The sequence below is a fragment of the Pipistrellus hanaki genome (assembly GCF_964339955.1).
Source record: "Pipistrellus hanaki genome assembly, chromosome: 6".
Taxonomy (NCBI): Eukaryota; Metazoa; Chordata; class Mammalia; order Chiroptera; family Vespertilionidae; genus Pipistrellus; species Pipistrellus hanaki.
In genome coordinates this window covers 24,948,730-24,966,092 of record NC_140508.1, presented here as the reverse complement: position 1 = coordinate 24,966,092, position 17,363 = coordinate 24,948,730, and the positions used below count along the sequence as shown (strand labels likewise).

The 17,363-nt window shown below is 39.4% G+C and overlaps 1 long non-coding RNA gene across 1 annotated transcript in view; it reads left to right on the top strand.

The window, feature by feature from the left end:
* The first annotated feature begins 4,176 nt into the window (after positions 1-4,176).
* The window catches only part of LOC311624517, a 184,147-nt gene continuing 170,960 nt past the window's right edge, over positions 4,177-17,363 (top strand). The window contains exon 1 of the long non-coding RNA XR_014795332.1: positions 4,177-4,264. This is a non-coding gene — a long non-coding RNA (uncharacterized lncRNA). The remainder of the gene's footprint in view (positions 4,265-17,363) is intronic.

Sequence of the window (17,363 nt, the reverse complement as noted above, 5' to 3'; positions counted from 1 at the left end):
TTGGTATAACAGCACAGCCCTCTCAATTCTGAGTGCAAAAAACCCTAGAGTTTCAAGAGAAGAAAAAGAAAAGTCAGAGACTGAGAAAAAATACTAGTATTTTCAAATGACACATCTGGTAAAGGACTATCATTAAAAATATGCAAATAACTTTTAAAAGTCAATAATAAGAAAGTAAACAACCTGATTTTAAAAATGGGCAAAAGACCTGAACATTCACTTCACCAAAGAAAATAAACAAATGTCAAATAAGCATATGAAAAGATGTTCAGACCTAGCCAGTTTGGCTCAATGGATAGAGCATCAGACCATGGACTGAAGGATCCCCGGTTTTATTCTAGTCAAGGCCACATACATTTGTTGCAGGCACTATCCTGGTCCTGGTTGGGATGCATGCAGGAGGTAAGCAATCAATGTGTCTCTCTCACATTGATGTTTCTCTCTGTGTGTCTCTCCCCCTCCCTTCTACTCTCTTTAAAAAGCATTGGCAAAAAAATATTCTTGGGTGTGGATTGACAAGAAAGGAAGAAAGGAAGGAAGGAAGGAAGGAGGTAAGGAAAGAGGGAGGAAAGAAGGAAAGAAGGAAGGGAGGAAGGAAATACGTTCAGCATCATCTGTCATTAGGAAATTGCAAATTAAAACAACAATGAGACTACACAACTGTTAGAATGGCAAAGATCTAAAATGCTAATACACATAATACTGGTGAGGATGTAAAGCAAAAAACAAAACAAACAAACAAAACAAAAAAAAAACCTCATTCATTGCTCGTGAGAATGGAAAATGAGATAGCCACTTTGCAAGATAGTTAGGCAGTTTCTTATGAATCTAAACATGCTCTTACCATATGATCCAGCAATCACACTCGTTAGTATTTACCCAAATTAGTTAAAAACTTATGTTTACAGAAAAACCTGCATATGGATGTTTATAGCATCTTTATTCATAATTTCTAAAACCTGAAAGCAACCAAGATGTCCTTCAGTGGGTGAATGGATAAATAAACTGTACATCCAGGCAATGGAATATTATTCGGCACTAAAAAATAAAAAGACATCAAGCCAAGAAAATATATGGAGGAAATATAAAGGCATATTACTAAGTGAAAGAAGTCCATCTGAAAGGCTAAATAATGAATGATTCCAACTTCATGGTATTCTGGAAAAGGCAAAACTATGGATATAGTAAAAGTGCTAGTGATTACCAACGATTAGGGAGATGGGAGATAAATAGGCATAGCACAGATGATTTCTAAGGGAGTGAAACTATTCTGCATGATAGTACAATGGTGAATACCTATCACTATACATTTCTCAAAACCCATAGAATGTTCAACAACAGAAGTGAACCTTCACATAAACTATGGACTCTGGGTTATAATAAGTGTCGATATAGGTGCATAGATTTTAACAAAAATACCACTGTGATACAGGATGTCAATAGTAGAAAAAGTTGTATGTGTTTGGGGTTAGGGGTTATATGGGAACTCTCTGTTCCTGAGCAAGGGTGTGTATCTGGGTTGCAGGCTTGATCCCTAATCCCAGTCAGGGCACATGCAGGAGGCAACCAATCTATGTATATCTCTCACATTGATGTTTCTCTTTCTCTCTTTCTCTCCCACCCCCCCAACCCCCCTCCAACCTCCCTTCTTTAAAAATCAATGGGGGGAGGGGAATCTTGGGATGAGGATTTATATATATGCCTAAGCTAGGGGTGTCGAACTCAATCAGAGAAGGGGCCAAAATCTAAAATCCAGCCTAAATCACGGGCCGAATGGTTTACTGAACAGTCATAAACTGACAATGTTAACCAGAAATGTGAATTTAAAATGAGTGGAACAATCTTTTCCTTAACAGTGCTGTTAACCAACTCACATGCTATCAAGCAAAACAGTAATATTGGTATCAAGCAAAACAGTAATATTGGAATGTACCTAAAATGCTCATTGTTTTGTTTTCTGGCTAGATGTCTGACACCGTTTTCCCCGGATCAATGAGTCAATGTTCAGTTTTATTTCTTGGGCTGTAGCAACCCGCAAAACAGCATGGAGGTTGTCATCGGTAATGCGTGATCTGTGCTTGTTTTTGTTCAGATTCATTATTGAAAACATCTGTTCACAAAGATAGGTGCTCCCGAACATGGATAGAATACGGGCAGCATGAAGTCGGAGCTCTGGCATTGAGTCAGGGGGCAGTAGAGGGTAGAAGTCCTCAATTTCAACATCCTGAAACCTTGATTTCAGGCCACTGTCAGACTGAAGCTCGATTATCTCCATCTGAAGGTGATGGGGACATTGTTGACATCAACTGTAAAAGGATTGGCAAAGATGTCAAAGCCTGAGTGCTTTGTTCTAAAGTCAGAGAAGCGCCGCTCAAATTCACTTAGTAAACGGCTAACTTTGGTAGCCAGCCGACTGCAAGGAAAAGTACCAGAAATAGTGGTTGAGATACTCAAACAAACGGGAAAGTGGGCAAGATTGTCCTGTTCCAGTTGGGACTTCCATAGTTGAAGTTTACGCTGGAATGCTGTGATCATGTCAGACATCTTCGTGATGACTTGTTTGCGTCCCTGCAGCTTCAGATTCAGTTGGGCGAGATGCTCGCATATGTCACACATTATAGCAAAATCACATAGCCAGGCGGGATCCGACAGTTCAGGCAAGGGCTTTCCTTTACTTTCCATGAAAAGAGCAATTTGTTCTCTGAGCTCAAAAAATCTTTTGAGGACTGCGCTCTTGCTCAGCCATCTTACTTCTGTGTGGTATGGCACGTCTCCATGCTCTGCACCCACCTCCTGTAAAAACTGCTGGAACTGGTGATGATTCAGGCCACGTGCCTGTATAAAGTTAATAGTTTTAATGACTGTGGTCATTATGTCATTCATGTCCAGAACTTTTCCACACATAGCCTCTTGGTGGATAATGCAATGATAAGTAATCAAGGGTGTGTGGCAGTGACTTTTTTGCATTCTTTCCTTCATTAGTCCAACCAAGCCTTTCTTTTCTCCGCACATTGAAGGTGTGCCATCGGTAGTTAGCCCCACCAACTTTTCCCAGGGTAATTTAAAATTATTTATAGATTTCTCCACAGCCTCAAATCTATCTCTACCAGTCGTCGTCCCATGCATGGCAGCTACATCCAAAAGTTCCTCAGTGACAGAGAGGTCGGTCTTCGTAGCACGTATAAAGATGGACAGCTGTGCTGTATCAGTGTTGTCTGTGCTTTCATCGATAGCAAGTGAAAAAGCAAGATAACTGCATGCCTGTTCGGCCAGCTGTGATGATAGATTTCCTGAGAGTTCTTGAACTCTATCTGCAATGGTGTTTCTTGACAAACTGACATTTTGAAAACTCTGTATCTGGTCTGGGCATACTTGCTCACACACTTTTATCATGCATTGCTTCAAAAAGGCACCCTCTGAAAAACACCTTGAAGTACGGGCAATTTCTTCAGCCACTATAAAGCTTGCTTTCACTGCAGCATCATTTTTCGCTGTAGCCTTTGTAAACATTTGCTGCTGTGATTGTAGTTTGCCTTTTAGTTCTTTAACAATTTTATGCTTTTCTTCCAAAGTATATTTGCCATACTTAACATTATGTTTGCTGTCAAAATGACGACGTATATTGTACTCTTTCATCACCGACACTGTCTCATAACACTGTCTCAAACACAACTGGTTTGCCCTCTCTAAGCACAAACATGTATTCATTTTCCCATTTGTCATTAAATTGTCTGCCTTCACCGTCAACTTTTCTTTTCCTGGACATTTTGGGATCAATATTGGCAGTAAAAGATGTAGTTTATTGGAAATCTGCGTTAGAAGGAAATAGTTGAAAACTGCACAGGGATAGCTTGATTTGGCAGATGGAGTGGAGAAAAAAAAAAGTCAGTCAATAAATGCCTGGCTGGGTACAGATAGCAGATTCTGTTGCGATTTTTATGCCTGCACTTTATGCCAGGAACTGGCAGCTTCTGCTGTGTATTTTTTATGCCCGCACACTCACTCTCTCCTCTGCTCTGCCACCAGCACAACCACATCGAATGCCGGACTATAGGTCACGCCTCCTGAATCTCGCGTGACTTGTTGTCTATGCGCATGCGTAATAGATAGCAAGTACGGCGGCCGGCGAGGCAGCCGGCGAGATCACAAGCCTCCTATGTCACTGCGCGTCATTGTGATGGAACGCAGCAGAGTGCAGTGATGACAGCGCGGTGCGGGCCACATTGCAAGGCCTGGCGGGCCGGATTTGGCCCGCGGGCCTTGTGTTTGACATGTGTGGCCTAAGTAATTGTCTGACCAGCCAATGGGCCGGTAGCTATGACTTGCACTGACCACTAGGGGGAAGATGCTCAATGCAGGAATGGAAACCACAAGCATAGAAATATGGGCCAGACTGATGAAGCTCAGAGAAAAAAAAGGGGATGGAAGAAGGCAGGAAGAGGTTAACCAAATATCTTATATGCATACTAGAGGCCTTGTGCACAGATTCCTGCACCGGTGGGATCCCTCAGCCTGACCTGTGGGGATTTGGCCGAAATTGGCTCTCTGATATCCCCTGAAAGGTCCCAGATTGTGAGAGGGCACAGGCCAGGCCCAGGGACCCCACTGGTGCACAAATCTGTGTATGGGCCTCTAATATATATTTGAAGTCTGAATTTGCTGTTCAATTTTGCTGTGATCCTGAAACTACCCTAAAACACAAATCCTATTAATTAAAAAACCAAAAGCTCTGGTGTCATTTGTTCCACGTGGGATTTCTGAAATTAGACCACATTAACCCATATCTTTTGCTTATTGTATTCTCCTGCCTTAGCTACTTCCCCCTTTCCTTTCTACTGAGATCATTTTATCAATATATTACTTAGGCAATAATTCCCATCACAGGCTTTGCTTCTATAGAACCAACCAAATCAGAACTGTAGGTATGGCATACATTATTGCTGACCTATTCAGAATTTTTCTTCTACTTGAAAGAGTGGGACATGGATGATTTATTATTTTTTATTATTTTTATTTTTGGAAGAGAAAGAGTTCACAGAAGTCTGGAATATAGATGCTGCTAGAAAAAAAAATAGGTGTGGAGAGAGTTGAAATGAAACCTCAACAACATTACCATCAGTATACCTACGAAGATGGACATATGCCAAGGACAGATTGCACCGACTTTAAGGAACTGTCTGGATGCCAGCTCCTAATTCTCTGTGAAGGAAACAAAATGTTCTCAATTCCTTTCACTCACTATATTTGTTTCCTGTGGCTGCTGTAACAAATTACCACAAACTGGATGGCTTGTACCAACAGAAATTTATTTTCTCATAGTTCTGGAGGCTTGACCTCAAAAATCAAAAGCCACACTCCTTCTAGGCACCCCACCGGAGAATCCCTCCTAGTTTCTTCCAGCTTCCGGCTCCTGGCAATCCTTGGCTTCCTTGGTTTGTGGCCACATCACTCAGATTCCTGCCTCTGTCTTCAAGTGGCCTTCTCCTCAGTCTCTGTAAATCCACCTGAAACTAGATTTAGGGTTCACCCACATAATCTTGGATGATCTCCAGATCCTTAACATAATTACTTCTGCAAATACCTGTTATAAATAAGCAAACCTTCACAAGTTCAGAGATTAGGAGGTAGCCACATCTTTTTGGTGGCTGCCATTCAGTCTACTGTGGTCATCTAATTCTTTTTTTCTTCCTAAAGTTATATAATAATATTTCTTAAGCTTATATGTAGTTTATATTCTGCCTAGTACTTTCGACTAAACAAGCTATTCATGACAGTAATAAATAAACATAAGAATAAAAGTGTCAACTATTAATACATATTTTCTTGTGTCCCAGAAATATCCTGTAAGCTGTTATTCTTCCTATTTTGCAGCTGAGAAAACTGAGTCTGAGATGAGCTTTAATTTTTCATACTTGGGATTTTAAACTTGGTAACGCCACTGTGCTTCTGTCCCCTATGAGAGCTAGAATTAAAAGACTTCCCAGCAAGATTCACTTTGATCCCTGGGTTGCTGTTCTGAGTATGAGGCAAATAGTAATATTCTTAGGATCATAGACGACTAAGAAGAGTTCAGGCTGGCATGGATGGGCCCTCATTTGTACTATAGAATGACGTGGTAGAAAGAGCAAGTGCTCTGTATTTTACAGGGGTAGCTGGAGTCTTTTCCTGTATACCTTTACTAGCTTCTGGAATTTGAGCAAGTCACAAAATTTCTCTAAGGCTGATTCCTAACCTATTAAATTAGGATGTACCCACTTCATCCATGTGGCTGTTTAAGGAGTAACTGAGTTAAAAGCAAAATCACCTTCACTAAATCCAGTACACATTATACCCATATCCTTCTGATGCATTTGCACACCACAAGCAAAAAAATAAAAAAGAAGGCATCCAGAAAAACATCCCATCTTCCCATTTTATAATCCTTGACAAAGACCCCGCACCCCCTCCACCATGCTGGCTCCCTTCCTCTACAAGTTTGGAAGACAAACCTTGAGAATATAAATCTCCTCAATGGATGCTTCCCCCACTTTGATATGTCCTTTTCTTCAATTACTCATAAAACATCCATTTCTAAAGGATAGCGGGTTTACATACAGAGCAGACTATTTTCTTTTCTCAACTTTACAACCACTACATCACCATCACCACCAAAAATGTTCAAAATTTTCTGTATGAACCTCCTAGACAAAAGAGATAATAAAGTCACTATTTTGAAGAAAAAGGAAGTCATTCAGAAAATCTGGGCCACCATTAGAAGGCTTCAATGGCGTTCTCAGCCTCACTTCTCCAAGTGTGGAGCCTAGACCAGTGGTCGGCAAACTGCAGCTCACGAGCCATATGCGACTCTTTGACCCCTTGAGTGTGGCTCTTCCACAAAATATCACGGCCTGGGCAAATCTATTTTGAAGAAGTGGCATTAGAAGAAGTTTAAGTTTAAAAAATTTGGCTCTCAAAAGAAATTTCAATCATGTACTGTTGATATTTGGCTCTGTTGGCTAATGAGTTTGCTGACCACTGGCACTATTAGCACCAGTAGCATCACCTGGGAACTTGAGAGCCAAACATTTCTACAATAAAGCCCAGAGTCAGAACCTCCACAGTGGTCCCAGGAGGGTGTGCTTAGAGAGCCTTCCAGTTGATTCTGATGCCCGCTGAATCCTTGCCACAGCAGTGGTTCTCAAATGTGAGCATGCATCAGTCACCTGGAGGCTTGTTACAGAGGATCATTAGGCTCCTCTCCCAGAGTTTGTGAAGTTTGTGATTCATGGTCTTGGGGCTGGGCCAGAGGATCTGCATTTCTCATCAGCTTCCAGATGATACTGGTGCTGCTGGTCTAGGGACCACAATTTGAGAACTGCACGTCCAGAGGTAAATTCACCGATTTGTTTTTCATCTCTCGATATAAAAACTTGAATAAGGAGCCTTATCAGATGGAAAAGAAAACAATCCATGGTCTGGAAGGTTGCTTTTATGTCTGGCTTTCCCATTACATGTAGGGTTCTTGTATGCTACTTGGATATTTGTTAAGAGCCAATTCCTCCATTCTCTATGGGCAGGACATCACTAAGTCTCTTCACATCTCCATCAAAATCTCTCAGACCAATCCTTTGCCTCCTGAGCCTGGTTATTGCTCCAAGGTGGTCCTTTCTGCCTCCAAATCTATTGTTTCCCTTTGTGTTCTTCACATTATCATGAGGCACACCTTCCAACATGTTGGTATCAAAATATAAAGTTTTCTGAAACCGGTTTGGCTCAGTGGTTAGAGTGCCAGCCTGTGGACTGAAAGGTCCCAGGTTTGATTCCAGTCAAGGGCATGTACCTTGGTTGCAGGCACATCCCCATGGGGGAGAGGGGGTGCAAGAGGCAGCTGATCCATGTTTCTCTCTCATCAATGTTTCTAACTCTCTATCCCTCTCCCTTCCTCTCTGTAAAAAATCAATAAAATATATTTAAAAATATATAAAGTTTTTAAAGGCTCTTTAGTTACTATAATATCAAATCTAAACTTTTTCTGAGTTTAGACCCCACCATCTAATTTCTCCTCACAACTACTTGTCTCACTCATTCACTCACTCTGTTCTGCTCACATTGTTCCCTTGACTGTGCCACACACACAGGAATTTATTTTTCTTCCTTGTTACTGTCTTTATTTGGAATGCTCTTCTTTCCCCATCTAAAACCCATACATCCTTCAAGGCTCAGATAAAGTGCCATTTCCAATCCCAGTTTGCACACCAGCCACCACTTCTCCCTGTCTACAGCACATGTTACTAGTCAGTAGTGTACCTCAAACTGAAATAGCCTATACCACCTTAAGATTCTACTCAACACAACACTTCAGGCCACTGCTGCCAATCAAGTGTGCACAGAAGATGACATCTGTATCCTATCCCTTTGTGACAGTTGTTAAACTATCGATAGTCTACCATCAGGTATCTATTAATTGTACTCTTTCAGAATCTCACCTAGTTTTCAATATAAGGTAAGACCCGAGGAATACAAATTTGTTTTCTAATTAAATAGAAGGTATTGTAACAGAAACCAGTAACCCTTACACTTGATCTGGCCAACTTTACTTTATGGAGAGCCAAATTCCCCTGAATTCCTCATCTACCACCTTAAAGGATAATACCAGAAATATTTGAATTCATTCCTTAGATTTTCACAGAATAAAATGGGAATTATCCTCATATTTTCAGTAGTGAAGGAAGCAGACAGATATGAAGTGTCTATTGTCTCAAAAGGAAACTAGCATCAAATAAGTCAATGAACCAAGCATTGTGTCTCACGTAAGAGCAGTGAAATAAGATAATGACAATGTTTGACAGTGGCACCTTGTAAATGCTGAGCCTTATCTTGGTTTGAATTCACATATACAGGAGCTAATTTTTTTAAAAAATCTGAAATAAACTCTTGACCTCAATTCTGTTGTTACCTGTTCATATCTTGAAATACAAAGTACTAAGAGAGATGTGGGAGAGGCACAGAGGCTGCAATTAAATCTCTTCTTGAATTCTTTATTATCTCTCTTTTCATGAGCTCTAATTTAAACATCTTATTTATAGTATAATGTTCTTAAGAGTTTGCTGGGTATATTTAAATGAAATTGTTCATTGGGATGGTTCTAGCAGAAGTTGAGTCCTATCTCATTTTGCTAAGTAACAATTCCTCTTGACTTCTAAAAAATAATATAATTTCCTTTTTCATTCTAATTTTTATGTTCATTGTTACTGTTCTGTTTTTTTGTTTTGTTTTGTTTTTACCTTGGGCTATGGGAGTTTAATAATGTTTTTTTGTTTTAATATTATTACTAATATTTGTAATCTTCATATCATGAATTTGGTATCTTCCTATACAACTTCCCATACCTCTTGACATTAAAAAAAAATTAGTAAAGTTCAAAGTAGAGAACAAGCTGAAAATAGTGTGAATCAGTGAAAAAAAGTGAGAACTATATGCTATGTTTTAAATATATGTATTTATTAAATGCGGTTAAAAATAAATAGAAGTGATTTTCCAACTGCACATAAAGTTGCTTCCCTCATCTACTCTTGTTATCAGCTAATAAATGACTTGAGTAATAAGTACAATTCCATTATGTATGGCTTACTGGAATAATATGATGCCAGTATATAGGGCCCCATGCAAGTTTAGATTAATTATACACCAGTCTCTCTTGTTCTCCCCAAATTACCTGCTTTAGGTTGAGTTCTCCAGAAGTAGACCTCAAGACCTGTGTAAGCTCTTTATGAGAAACATGGTCTAGCAGAAACTGGTAAGAGATGGGAGAAAGGACAGGGAAGGGAACAGGACCACGAAATGCAGGGATACCATCCTTTCTTCATCAGGTTACCACTCTCTTCAACCAAGCTACAGCTACATAACAGCGCATAAACAAAATTTCAATGTCTTAAAACAAGAACCATTCATTTAGTATAGAAGTCTATGGATTGGCAAGTTTGGCCTGGGACCAGTTGGGTGGTTCTTCTGGTCTTGCTGGAAGTTCCTCATGTGTCTGAGGTCACCTGCAAGTCAGATAGAGGCTTTCTTGATCTTGAATGAACTCTATCTTATCTCTCAGCTGTCACAAGTGGAATCATTCATGTCTCCTCGATGTAGAATGTGTTTTCTCATTCTTCAACAAGTTATCCCAAGCTTATTTATGACGGTTACAGGAACACCTACAGTACAAATAGAATTGTGTAACATCTCCTGAGCTCTAGGCTCAGCACTAGCTAGCTATCACTTCTGCACAGGTTTTGTTTTAATCAAAGCAGCTCACACAGCCAGGCCAGGTTCAAGAGGTGGAAATTAGATGCAGAGTCATATTGCAGAGGGCATAGATACAAATGTAAACAGTTGTGTTTATGCTTTGCAACAGACCACTACCCTCCTACTCTCAGAAACATTAACTTAATTCCAAGATGAGCCTAATCTTCCCAACAAAGTTTCAGATAGAAGTTGCCTCCTGACAAACACCCAAAGATGCTATCTCTCACTCCAGTACAAAGTCTTGTCTGCTATTGGGCACGGAATTTAGTCAAAATTCTACAGACAGACATAATCAGTAATATATATAGATACATATAGAAATAGACTTATTGTTCACTTTTCCAGCAACACCCTCACAGACAGAAATAACATTTACCAGTTATTTATTTACTAGTATTCTCTTGATAATCAGAAATTTTGTTTAAATGAAGGAAAAGTTATTTGTTGAATAGCATAATAAATCACTACAAACACAAGAAATTAACAAGATAATAACAAAAGCTAACTCAATTGGTACACTCGCTGTATGCCAGGCTACTGACCAATGGAATCCTCACATTTTCATGTGATCCGAACTACTGTCATTTCCACTTTCCAGATGAGGAAGCAGTAATACAAGATTACATAGCTCTCCTAAGACCACAGGTCTGTTAATGGGGAAGAATATTTGAAGATGAGCAATCAAACTCCAGAGTCCAAGCACCTACAATTTGATGAAAAAAATAGGAAATAAACATGAATAAGCAGATGAGAGCCTCAAGAAGTCATTCTATTCTATGACCTCTTTGTAGCTGCACTGTGAATGGATAGTTTTGTCTACCTACACCCCAATTTCCTTTTTTTGATATGGGTGTACTGGCATTAATAACTGACCCTTATGAGGAGCAAATAAAATCATTAATAGAAATATGTTTTGTAGACTGTCAAGTGATGTGTATGAAATACCATCCTCTTTCTTTTTCCAGACATGGGTAATAAAACAGGAAGTGGTTACTTCCCCAGAACTCCAATCACACTGCTTTCTCCTATTTTGACAATAAAGTACTGACCTATTTTTTCATATCTCAGAACTACAGTCAGTAGCTATAATTCTCACTGTGCTATCAGTGTCTTGCTCAGGATTTCACAATCAACACAGTCAATGCGGTGCACACAACAGACATTGATAATCAAGCACAGATCTCATGCCGGTTTTGCTGAAGCTCAAATGCTGCCTCTGAATCCTTCTTGAGAAGTGATCTAAACCGACACTTGCTATTACCACTCAAACATAATAAACTGTTGATGTAAAACCTATTTGCCATTCCTGCTGCAAAGCAGTCAAAAGACATAAGTTAGAATTAAAAATCAGAGGAACTCTTTCAAATATGAAGTTTATATTATAAGTAGGGCTACTTCTGTTCTGACACTAATTGCAGGTGAGGTGGCCTCTTGCATGTCCATTTCCTCCTGGTTCTAAAGAAAGAGTTGGATTCCGGTCTCTAGCAAAATGAGTTTGAATTTAGGCCTATTCTTTTTCTAACTTCTCACATCTTCTAAATTAATTTCTACCTTTCCTCTTATGCACCTGAATTCCCACCCCTAATGCTTTCTCTCAATCCATATTTTAACAGTCTCAAACTTCCTGTCTACTACAAAGCTGTTTTTTGGCTATTGCAGCTGATAGGGGCCTCACCTTCTACTGACTGACTTTAACATTAGTTGTCCACTCAGTTGGCATCATAAATTCTCAGTTGGTGAAATAGACTGCAAGCTCCCTAGGGGGCAGGTCCAGGAATCACATGTCTTTCATTCTCAGCGCCTTCTACATAATTTTATCCATGGTAAATCTTAATGATAAATGCCCAAGTTTACTTTAAGCACTATAATTTTCAAAAAACTTTCAAGTTATTTTGTTCTAAATTGACTGCCTCAGTTTCCCTGATAATGTTAACCTTAGAAATGTTGGTTAATGCTAATATTTAGGAAAGGACTAAAACTGCACTTTCAAGTTGTACTTTAAAAACATCTATTTTTCTTTTCATAAAGACTCTAGTCTATATCAGGAATATACATTGGGGGGAAAGAAAAGGTAGAAAAAAATCTCAAATAATAAACTCAGGATAATTTGTTAAGATTCAGCTTTAACATGCATCATTCTGAGGCTGATTTTAAATACTTCTTTTAGTTATTTTATTTCATGTTATTGCATACATTTAAAAATTTTATTATTGATGTGTAATTGAATTATAATATGATTGATAAAAAGCACAAGATAGTATCATTAGTTTATAATGTGAATATGTTTTGTAATTTGAATATAAATATTATATATTATAGTCAAATATTTTATATTTAATACTTTGTACAATTATTATATTTGTACCTCATTTCCCCCCTAAGCATTTATGAGATAGATATTTAGAGTATAGTTGAAGATGTACATAATAAAATCTTTATATAGTTTCAACTCCAAGCCCACTTCCCACCCATGCCCCTGTTTGTTTTTATTTTGATGTGAAACATTTTGCTTTGCTTTTCTCTTTCTAAAGCTGGCTTCCCCTATAGTTAGCCCTGTAGGTAGGGCTGAAGGTCTACATCAGAGGGTATGAAGAAAGCAGAAGGGATTAAGACACAGTTGGATTATAGGATAAGGAATCAGCCTGGAATAGAAATTTCATTATCATCACCCTGGAATTTGAGCTTTTTTTTTTTTTTTTTTACATCAAAGGTTGGGGAGAGAAAAAAGGGGGAATCTTCAAAATGAATTTCCTTTCATTTCTACTTCAATTCACTGTAGTTGGGTGTTCAGTACATTTCACACTCTCAGACCCTGAAAGAATTTGGATTTGACTTTGACACATTGGAAACTTCAGTTCAAGCAGATCTGACAGGAGGAGACAGATGCCTAAACAGATTCAGCTTGTATAGAGAGAGATTATTTTTTTTAACCAAAAGTTGCTGATTTTTCTTCTATAAAAACCTTTTTCCCAGATGAGATAAGTTTTAAAGTGTGAATTTTTTGACATTTTTATTTGCACATCGCGGGCTTACTCTGTGTGTGTGTGCATGTGTGTGTGTGAGAATGTGTGTAAATGTAATTGTTCTATGGTGAGTTGGGAAGCCAATATTCAGATTCTGTCAAAACCCTGGGGATGTTGCTTTGTTTTTGAATCTTCTAGCACTTCACTGAGCTTACCATGGGCCTGTTTTTCCCAAGGTGTGAATTGCTGCAAAAATAAAAATGTGGCCGAATGCTGGAATCTCAGTTGACAAGCTGATGAGGTCCATGTCCCTGAAGTTTCTCCTTAGTCTCACTGATCTTGTCAGAGAAATCACTACACCTGCTCCTAATTGCTACCGGAGGAGAAGACTAGGACTTCACAGGCATCTGAGAAGATTGTGAAAAAGAGGTGATAATTCTAGTCAAAGAAAGAAGAATTTCATATAGCTGAGGATGAACTGAGCTGGTGTGAAGTGGGTAAATGACCTCATGTTCTATATCTACATTAACAAACATCCAATAAGAACAAATACAGACATAAAGACAATGAAACAATTATTCTTCACAACAGTCCTACAGTTTCTGTGACCATACACAAAACATACCACTGAAGTTGGTTCATTGGCCAACATTGGCTGACCAAACTGACCCTCAGTTTTTCTGAGACAAGAAATCCAAGAAAAAAAAAGTGCAACATCATTAGTCATTTTAAAATTCAAATCGAAAGCACAATGAAGTGCTGTTTTGTGTAACCTACGAAAACTACAATTCAAAGACGAGTAATAGCAAATGTTGGCAAGAATGTGGGCAAATTAAAATCTTCACGTATTGCTGCGTGTATCACAGTTTCTTTATCCAGTCATCCATGGATATACCCAAAGGGAGAAGCTATGTAAACCCTTCATGTTCCAGAATTTTCTAGTGAGAGTGAGATTAAACCAAAGCTATAAGATTCCATTGGCCCCTATATTCATGCCTGACTTCTTCCCTGTCCATCCTGCTTCCTTCACTCATATCCAGGTTTCTCCTGAGAGCTCTGCTGTCAGTCCAGCATGTGTACCAAAATCCCTAGCACAGGTTGTTTATGAGGACCCAACCTAAAACAGTTGTCATTTAAAATGAATATATCATTTAAAATTACAGTAATTTATGTTTTCTGACATTTGTTTAATCTCTTAGCATAATCTCTAGGAGAGATACAAAATCTGACAGAAATCCTGAACAAGTGAAAGGCTGATTTGCTTTTGGAACCAAGACTCAGGGAAACAGGTGTGCCAGCCATCTGTTGGTGGGCTGGGGATGATCTTCCCCAAAATGTGTCAGTCCAGGCTTCACTTCGCATAAAACGCAAGATCTGCAATGTGTTGAGGGAAACGAGATAGAAGGAGCAGCTTTGTAAACCGAGGCAGGTGAGTGTAGTCGAATGCCATGGTGCTTTAGAAAATGTCACTTGGAGCCAGCTAGTATGCTTTTCATTGAAGAGTCCTTTGACTTTATCTCCAGCCTGGAGACTGCACAGGCAGTCAGCACAGATACCGGAGCTCCCCGTGTCATCTGGGCCAGCCACCAGCTGCCATCCTGCACTTTCTGGGCTCCTGTGAAGTGACCATTTTTGTTACCTCAGGCTGCTCATTGTTTGCAAATGCCAAGGCTTCTAGGAGGATGCCTCTTGAAGCGGTGTGCAGACTAGAGAAAACACACCGCAGGCTCCGAGCAAGAATAAATGGAAGCTCCCCATACCAGTCAAATACAGACCCTGGGAAATGTAAGCCAGAGAAACAAGCACACCTTAGCTAGTACACAGCTGGGCTCTTTTACTTGCAGTAATTTATTTATTTATGCAAAAAAAAGTAATTTATTGATTTCTGTAGAACTCTTTCAGAGGGTTTTCTTCCCCCCCCCCCCCACTACAAATTGTGAGGCTGAAATCACCAGCATTTGCTGATGGTTTTGTAGATAAAAGGGAGAGGAAAGGGCAAAGGAATGGGAAGAGTCTGTGATGGAACCAAAAATAGAATTCCCAGAAGCTCGAAAATCATCCCTTAAGTACCAATGAGTAATTAATCTGATACTCTGCATAAAACAAAGCCCCCTCATTCCCTTGCTAATTAGAAACCAATTCCCAGAATTGGCTAAATAAATTCTGGCTTACTCAGGTAATAGAACAATATACAGCCATTTATGAAAAAAGGAGACATTATATGTTTTGATATGCATGCTCTCCAAGATAAAATGTTTAATGAAAAAAATGAAGATGCAGCCGAAACCGGTTTGGCTCAATGGATAGAGCATCGGCTTGGGGACTGAAGGGTCCCGGGTTCGATTCCAGTCAAGGGCATGTACCTGGTTGCAGGCATGTCCCCAGTAGGGGGTGTGCAGGAGGCAGCTGGTCGATGACTTTCTCTCATTGATGTTTCTAACTCTGTATCTCTCTCCCTTCCTCTCTGTACAAAATCAATAAAATATATTTTAAAAAAAAATGAAGATTCAAAACAGTAATGCAAATATTTGTAGCAAAACAATGAAGATTCATTTCCATATATGTGCATGTATATGATTGCATATATGTGTATGCAATATATGAAATATGATACATATAAACACACACATGTATATTTGGAAGGAGATTAGGAAAAGGGTGTTTTTACTATTACCCTTCCCCTAGAATTTTTTTGCATGTGCATTTACAACCTATTCAAAAACATTTTAAAAGAATACAACCATGATAAAGTGTTAAACAATATGGCTTTTTATGGAGGGTGGATAGTTAACTACTGCTATTCTTACTTGCTAAGTCAAATTTTTATTATGTTGCCTCAGTTGGGTGGCTCAGTTGGTTGGAACATTGTCTCATACACCAAAAAATTTCAGGTTTGATTCCTGTTCAGATTGATCCCGGGTCAGAGCACATATGGGAGCAACCTATGGATGTTTCTCTCTCTCACATTTTTTATTATGCGTACTCTAGAGGCCCAAAGCACAAAAATCTGTGCAAGAGTAGGCCTTCCTTCCCCCAGCTGCCAGCACCAGCTTTCAGCCGGCAGCTTCCATCTGGCCCCATTTTCATCAGGAAGGATGTCCGGTCTAATTAGCATATCACCCTTTTATTATTAGAGATTATTCCTTGAAATTCCCACAGATGCTTTAAAAATATTGTAATGACTGTAGCTTCCTGTGTACCATGTTGTGCTCTTAAACCATAATTGCTATGTCCTAACAGAGTGGTCTTAAAGACACATCTGTGTTTACTGATTTGAGTCCCTAGGGAAAACATATGCAGTGGGAGAGCCCAGCCTTCCCCAAACCCAATGTAGTTCCCAAGGCTGCTGGGGAGAGAGATTGTCGGGAACAATGGGTCAAAGTCCCTGCTAACGCACAGGAGGAAAAGACCAAGTCTCTTTGAATAAATAGGGTGTGTATCCAGTAGTAAGAAAGAGAGAGGTTCCAAGGTAGGTAAAGGCTCAGCCCAGACAAATTCTTTGTCACCTGTCATTAGGAGTAGAATCCTTAATCGTTTCTAAAAATATTAGTAGTGAAAACACGTATTGCTAAAATGTTTACTTGAGAGCAAAGTGTAGCATCCTCCTGGTAATTCTCAAGGATGTAGCTAAGAGCTAAAAATATCTCACACGGGAAGGCTGTGCAGATGGGGCGTTGAGAGCAGAGGGTGCACAGAGAACCCAGAAGAGCAGCCATCTGAGCAGATTTCACAGGATTAATAGGGAGTTTGTGGGCTGGTGGACTTTAAAAATAGAACCTCATTTCTGAGGGGTGAGTGCCCTGCTCCTAGCAGGAGCCTGCTGGGAGGGATGATTAAAATGAAAGATTGTGCAGCTTTAAGGAAATGTTGGAGTAAAGAAATGGCAACAATTACTGATGCTCCAGCCACCTTCTAAAAGGTTTCTGCAAATTGCTTTTCTTGGATGAAATACCAAATATCTGTTCCCAAATGTTATGAAGCAAAATAAATCACATTCCATTGACACATCCAATATGTCGTATCGGAGACCCTGAATCCAAACAAAGCAAAGCTGCCCTTAGCCCGACGCTTTTACATCTCCTTCCCTGGCTCCTGTGTGAAGGCTGCAAGATGAGAACGTGTTCCTTG